The sequence below is a fragment of the Syzygium oleosum genome, unplaced genomic scaffold, assembly GCF_021117445.2.
Source record: "Syzygium oleosum isolate NSW1041296 unplaced genomic scaffold, Sole_v2.1 Sole_v2.11, whole genome shotgun sequence".
NCBI lineage: Eukaryota > Viridiplantae > Streptophyta > Magnoliopsida > Myrtales > Myrtaceae > Syzygium > Syzygium oleosum.
In genome coordinates, this window is record NW_026607495.1 from 3,514,796 (window position 1) to 3,522,629 (window position 7,834).

At 41.4% G+C, this 7,834-nt stretch overlaps 1 pseudogene; it reads left to right on the forward strand.

The window, feature by feature from the left end:
- The first annotated feature begins 1,045 nt into the window (after positions 1-1,045).
- LOC115668541 (cysteine-rich receptor-like protein kinase 10) lies at positions 1,046-6,817 on the forward strand (annotated as a pseudogene).
- Positions 6,818-7,834: the final 1,017 nt, after the last annotated feature.

The following is a 7,834-nucleotide window of genomic DNA, read 5'->3' on the forward strand; positions in this document are numbered from 1 at the left end:
AAAAACCCTAAACTGGTACAGTTGTGACAATTTTACCCCAAACTATTTTTTTGACCACAAAAAACCCCAAACTGGTACACTTGTGATAAATTTACCCCGAACTATTTTTTTGACCACCAAAAACCCTGAACTGGTATACTTGTGACAATTTTACCCCAACTAATTTTTTAATATTATTTTTATTTTTTCGAATTTTTTTTTATTAATTTTTTTTCTTAATATTCTTCATCTTCAACCTTTGGCCGCTCGCCGGTCCGGCGACCGGCCAGAGGCGGAAGCCGGCGAGGTCGGCCCCGCCGGCCGCTGGTGAGGCTGACCTCGCCAGCGGCTGGCGAGCTCGAGCCTCGCCAGATCTGGCAAGGGCTCGACCCCGCCAACCGCTGGCGAGGCTCGACCTCGCCGGCCGGTGGCGAGGGCACGCCGGCGGGGCCGAGCCCTCGCCAGCTACCGGCGAGGCCGACCTCTCCGGCTTCCGCCTTTGGCCGATTGCCGGTCCGGCGACCGGCCAAAGGTTGAAGATGAAGGATATTAAGGAAAAAAAAAAGAAAAGAAAAAAAATCAATAAAAAAATTCGAAAAAAATAATATTAAAAAATTAGTTGGGATAAAATTGTCACAAGTATACCAGTTCGGGATTTTTGGTGGTCAAAAAAATAGTTCGGGGTAAATTTATCACAAATATACCAGTTTGGAGATTTTTGTGATCAAAAAAATAATTTGAAGTAAAATTGTCATAACTATACCAGTTTAGAATTTTTCATGATATTTACCCTTCCTAGATCTGATCAGTGTTTTACTGTGGCAAAAAGTTGCGTGTCGGAGAAAATGAACAGCGGAGAGGGAGAGAGAGAGGGGATGAGGGGCTACGTCCGTGGGACCCATCCTTGCCACGTGACGCCACGTGGCGGTCACTGAATCGTGCGGGAATGCCTGATATTTTCTCCCCACCTGCATTCTGTCTCGTCCATCATCACTGGCTTTCTGGCGAAGAAGAAGAAAGATTCAATGACTTCGTTAGGAGCTACACGAGCTATATGTCCACATTAATCAAAGAAAGACCCCAAACACCCCAAAGAAACAAAAGAAAGAAAGAAAAGATGGATCCTCCAAATCGCTCTCTCTTGCTTCTTCTCAGCTTCGTTTCCACCATTAACGCCCAAGGTTTCTTCCCAAAGCCCTTCTGTGGTTCGACCGGCAACTTCACCGCCAACAGCACCTACGAAACCACCCTCACCACCCTCCTCTCTTCCATCTCCACCACCAACTCCTTGTCCCTCACCTACGGCTTCTTCAACACCTCCTCCGTGGTCTCCGGCACCTCCCAAACCCTCTACGTCATTGGCTCCTGCCGCGGCTACCTCACTAGCGAGAGCTGCCGCTCCTGCCTCAACGCCTCGGCCTCCGACATCCGCCGCCTCTGCCCCCTCCAAAAAGAGGCGGTGCTCTACAGCGAGGTCTGCACTGTCCGATACTCAAACGCCTCGATCTTTGGCATAGTCGTGACCGACCCTAACTACAGGCTGTACAACGTGAACAACGTCTCGATCCAGGTCACGTACAAGCTGGGGACACAGGTGGAAGGTCTGCAGGGCGAGGCAGCCGGCGGCAGCTCACTGAGGAAGTTGGCTACGAGGAACGTGTCAGTGGGGCCGGACACGATCTTTGCGATGGCGCAGTGCACGCCGGACTTGACCAGGCAGCAGTGCATCGACTGCCTGGAGAAAGTTGTCGGGAGCATCACGGATTGCTGTCTTGGGAAGGCGGGATTGAGGAGCACGGCGCCTAGTTGCGAGTTTCAGTACGAGATCTATTAGTTCATCCACCAGGTCGGCGAGCCACTTCCGCCGCCGCCGCTTCCTCCTCCACCGCCAGGTACGTTGGCTCTTGTTCAAGAATTAGGTATCGTGGCGATTTGTTTTTTTTCCTTTAATCGAGGTGGATTAAGATCATCTGATTTGTTGATTATGTGATTTCATGCGAGATTTACACGATTAAGTGTGGAAATGAATTTAGTTTTTATACTCCATAGACCATCTAATTTATTTTAGGGTCAGGACGTTGGATAAATACATTTTTGCCAAAATGAAGTTGCGGAATATTTCCATATTTTCAGTAAAAGAACGGTAGGGTCCATATCTCTATCTTTGACGCATGTGAATGGCTAATAGTCAGCTATCATAGTTCATTGAATCAAAAGTTGTGGTGTTCGTTCATCAGAAGCTGTCATGTGAGATCTTTAAATTAATAATAAAGTGAGTTTAGGCTAAGGGTAATGAATCATTAACAGATGTTCATTAATTCTCCTCATTTAGTCACCATCGTTTCTGAATTGATATAAACACAAAAAGGTTTTTAACAATAAGAGAAGTAGATCGACATCTAAATTGATCTAGAGTTACAATCCATTTCAACCATGTGGTGATCACTGCTAATAGTTAAAAAAAAAAATTGGTAAGACAAATTGTCGAACTTAAATCAGCCAAACAAGAAATACCATATAGGAAACATATGCCTAGAGGCTGTGCCTGCAACAACAGGGCCATTAATGGAAACAAAGTTGTCCAATCACTTTTAAACCTGCTGTATGAATACCAAAACTTTGCGTAAGATTTTAATATAGTCATTCCGGTCACTTTTTGTCAAAAAATCGTTGCCGTGGCAATGTGTCACATGGGACAGCTGGCATTGAATGGATTGCCATATTAGCGATTTTCTCGCAAAAATTGACTGGAATGACTACATTTGAATTTCGCATCAAGATTTCGGATTAAATTGGTTAATTTGAAAAGTTTAGGACTAAATTAGCTTTCGTACAATTGATTTAGGACTAATTGGGTAAGTTTCCCAAGCTTGGTGTGTGGGGTTCATAAAAAAGACCAAAATTGGACTTCTTTGTGGCGGTGGTTGATATATTCACAAGCTGTTACGTGAGATCTTGAAAAGTTTAGAGCTAAATTAGCTTGCGTACAATTGAATAACGGTTTTTTAGAGGGATTTAAACCCAGGGGCTCGTGTGCAGCAGCAGCGGCAATAATTCCCTATTGCCGAACTTAGTAGGTGATATAACATGGGCTGTTCATCCTAGAAATTTTTTTGCTTCTTAATATTCTTCATTTGTTCGTCTTCAGCCCCGTCAATTTACCAAAAACAGAATCTTAAAAATGCTGGAATTGCAGTTGATGTTCAGGCTTTCTCGTTTAAGCCTCTCTATTCAGATCTCTCATGGCCCCTTCTTACGTGTCAAATTGCCAATCTTCACGCGTCAGTTTATATGTTACGCACGCTTTCATCTAGAAAGCTTTAGATTAGTTGAGGAATTGTCTCATATACAAAATGGTACCTGTGCAGGGAAAAGCAACAAATCTACCGTGATAACCATCGCCATTACCGTTCCATTTGAAGGTGTTATGGTCCTTTTCTTTTTCACTTGTTGTTTGCTTCGAAGAAAGGGAAAGAAGACAGATGGAGTCGTCCAAGGAAAAAGCGGTAAATCGACTATTTGAGTTTATTTTTTCATAAGCTATCTACGCCATATATGAGCATATTATGAAATTTCTTCATTTTCTGTAAGGAATCAAATATATTAATCATACGAATTAAGAGTCCGTTTGATATAAATGTAGCATATATAATGGAAAAGATCAAGGACAAAGATCAGATTCTTGATGCTCTTTAAACCTTCAAAACTATACTTGACTGCACAAGCAATCATAATGCCATCAATAAGAGGAATACTTTGGGAATGTAACAGTTCATTTCTGGCCTTCTAGATAAATAGATGCAGCAATTCTACAAAAATTTTACCGAGCACCTATGAAAATATCTCCCTTTCATAGCCTGCTGCATCAGGACAATTCAAACTCCCAATCACTAATATCATTATTAGGAAAACAAAAGTGAAGGGCACTCTTCCAGGCTTGCTTAGAGAAACTGCATCCAAAGAACAAATGGGATCTAATCTCAGTGCTTTCATGACGCAAAAAAATAGAGAGTTTGGCCATGACTAGAAGACTATTTGTCAATTCCTTGAAATATCGGCAGCTTATCTTGTGTCGCCAACCAAAGTGTGAATCCAAACCTCAGCAAATTAGATGAAATTCAAATCAGCCTATACCATTCAACTCTTGGGACTCTTTTCCTCACAATCTCCCAAGCTGAAGCAGAGGTAAGAATGTCACAAGAAGCAGCAGCGCAAGTGTCTTGGTCTTCCAAAGAAGACTTTGGATAAATTACACCACAAACGGCCGCCTGGATTGATACCAAGACTTCAGACCTCGCATTGGACCTTTTCCATTCAGAGCACAAATCATATCAGCTACTTTTGCAGTTCAAAGAAGAGCAGCATCTTAAACTACTCTCCTCGGGCATACATCCAGCAAGATCACATCAGGATGCCATGTGTCATGCCAGAGGGATATAGATTCGACATGAAAAACCACATAACGAGCCCTCAAAATACTCTTAACGTTTAGCAATTCCCTCCAACGATAGGTAGCATCTGCACCGCAATTAATAGACCTAGCACTACCTTCAGTATTGATGATATTGTTTTTCTTCATGACCAATCAAGAGGGTAAATATTTCATTGGGCTAAGGAGACAACCATGCCAGCCTAATCCGGTGCTCTTCATTGTGATAATGTTCCCAAGCACTGGCAACCGTATAAACGCCACTAGGAGCCAATGTCGATATAATTTGATAATCAAATTGCGTTTTGGTAATGCAGGTGCGAATGAACTTACCACCGTGGAGTCCTTGCAATTTGACTTGGCTACAATACAAACCGCAACAAATGATTTCTCTCCAGAAAACAAGTTGGGTGAAGGTGGATTTGGTCAAGTTTTCCAGGTACGTATTACATATCAGTTAGAAACAATCAAGAATGTTTTACATGCGAATTGAACATAATGGTGTCGAAAAAGAAAGAAACGTGTAACGCTTCTTTATGTTAGTTTTTAAGTTGTGTTAAGGAAATAAATGATGAATGTAAAACACTTTAGGGTAGCCTTCCTGATGGACAGCAAATCGCGGTGAAGAGGCTATCTCAAAGCTCAAGACAGGGTGATGAAGAATTCAAAAACGAAGTTCTATTGGTTGCGAAGCTTCAACATAGAAACCTTGTACGACTGCTTGGATTTTGCTTGGAGGGAGACGAAAAGATACTCGCCTACGAGTTTGTGCCAAATAAAAGCCTTGATTACTTCTTATTTGGTATGTTGCAGTTTGACCTTCTTATGTACATTTGCTTGAAATCAAACGTTCGAGCTTTCACTAGCTGTGGAAAACTTGAAATTAAGCGGTTTTCTGTTCTTTCAACTAATTATAGTTTTTTGTTAAGCCACCTTTGATCGATGAGAGTAAATATATTCGCCTTGAGTTTTTGAATAGGTGCCACATGCTAGCACATAATGAGTTTTGGTGCAACGATGCAGATCCCCAAAAAAGCAGTCAATTGAATTGGCCATTACGTTTTAAAATAGTATCTGGGATCGCTCGAGGATTGCTCTACCTACACGAAGATTCTCGTCTCCGGATCATCCATCGAGACCTAAAATGTAGCAATATATTGTTAGACAGTGAAATGAACCCGAAGATTTCAAATTTTGGCATGGCAAGGATTTTGGAGTCGATCAAACTCAGGCTAGCACAAATAAAATCGTGGGGACTTTGTAAGTCTTAGGTCTTGAATAGATGACTTTGTAATTGGATGCCGGACTTGCTCATTTTATCTATTTAAGTATGCTCATTGATCTGCATCTAAATATGCAATATACATGTGGCTAATGTTCGGTTTTGCAGTGGTTACATGTCTCATGAATATGCAATGCATGGAAAGTTCTCGGTGAAATCTGATGTTTATAGTTTCGGCGTACTACTTATAGAGATCATTTGCGGCAAGAAGAATGACTTGTACCACCAATTGGATGGGGGTGAATATCTTGCTAGTTATGTAAGTTTCGCTATGCTACTGCTGCAAATATTCACACCGCACTCTTTGTAAATTTGGTCAAATGAAATTGAAATTCCTCTATAAAAACTTAGTCCTTTGGCCTACAAAAACATTTATGGTTCTGTTCCTTAGTTATATATGGTTTTTTGCAAGATTCAGATGTCTTGCATGATGAGTCACTGAATTAATGCCGCAATTTTGTGAAGATTTTCCTGAATTATTCTTGCAGGTGTGGAATCAATGGAGAGATGGCACGCCCTTGAACGTGTTGGACCCGGCTATCGTGGATTCATATTCAAGAGATGAAGTACTTCAATGCCTGCACATTGGCTTACTGTGCATTCAGGAAGATCCGGCTGTTAGACCCACCATGGCAACCGTAGTTCTCATGCTCAGCAGCAATTACTTTAACCCGCCATCGCCTTGACATCCAGCTTTCTTTGTCCGAAGTAGATCACGGGGACCGAGCATCCCAATGAAAGAGCTTGAATCGGATCAATCTACCAATAGGACTATGCCTTTGTCAACCAATGATATGACGGTTACTGAATTGTACCCTCGGTGAATGGCGGCATAAGCAAAACTTTACTTCACGGATGGTCTCATGGTGAGATTGCTTGGCTTTCCACCATGATTTTTTATGAACCATTGCAAAAGTCTATGTATTTGAAGAATAAGCAGTTAATTGCTCAAAGGGAGTTGGGTGCATTTAAAATAAGACTCTACTCATGTTATCCATCTTAGTTATTATGATTCTTCTAAGATTTTTTTTACTAGTTGAGGCTAAATCATACATTGATCCACTCTAATATGGCGCATTTGTAAATTATTGTGCTTCTATAAGGCTCGATACGACTTCTCTTGTCTAGACTAAATAATCAAATGGAAGTGTTCGTTATCTAACCCACTAGGCTACACATTCCTTCACTTGTGAAACTAGTTGCGTTTCAGTGTTGTTAAAACTATACCTGTAGGTTGTAGGTGCTCCATCTCTGAGAGGCTTTCTCTGGAGCGCTGATCTTATCTAGCCCATCTCCGTGAAATCTAGAGGTGTCAAAATGGGTCTTAAACCCATATATGACCTATTTAAAAATAAATGGGTCATATATGGGTCACTTAATTTTAAAGAGTCAACCTTAAATGGGTTTTAAATTTTAAAGCTTAAAGATAAATGGGTCTAAATGGGTTGAGTTTGGAACCCATGTCCAACCCACCCACTAGACCCATCCACACACTCTCTTCCTCTTTATAAAGATGTTTAAAAAAATCGAAATTTAATTATTTTTATTTTTTCTCTTTTTCTTTTCTCTTCTTTCTTTTTCTTTTTTTTTTATTCCGGCCGGTGGTTGGCCACGGCGACCGGCCACCGGGGTGGGATGACCTCGTCGGAGTCCAACGAAGCTCGAGCTCGCCGGCCTCCGGCGAGGCTCGAGCCTCGCCGATCTGGCGAGCCTCGAGCTCGCCCGATTCCGGCGACCTTGAGGCTCGCCCGATCCCGGCGAGGCCTCGGCCTAGCCAGATCGGCGAGAACGAGCTTCGCCGGCCTCCGACGAGCTCGTCCTCGCCTGTGGTCGGTCGCCGGCCACGGCGGCCGGCGATCGGCCAAAAATAAAGGAAAAAGAAAAAAATAAAAATAAAAATAAAAATAAAAATAAAAATAAAAATAAAAATAATTAAAAATTCGATTTAAAAAATAAAAAAATATTAAAATTTTTATATTTTCTTGGTAATGACTTTATGAAAAATATTTTCTAGAAATGTCGCATTTTTCGTAAAACAAACAGAACCTCAATTTTAAAAAAAATTATAAATTTTTTTCACTAGCTTTGTATTGCATAAAATGTTTTAGCAGTATAATTTTAAAAAAATAAATCATAAGAAACAA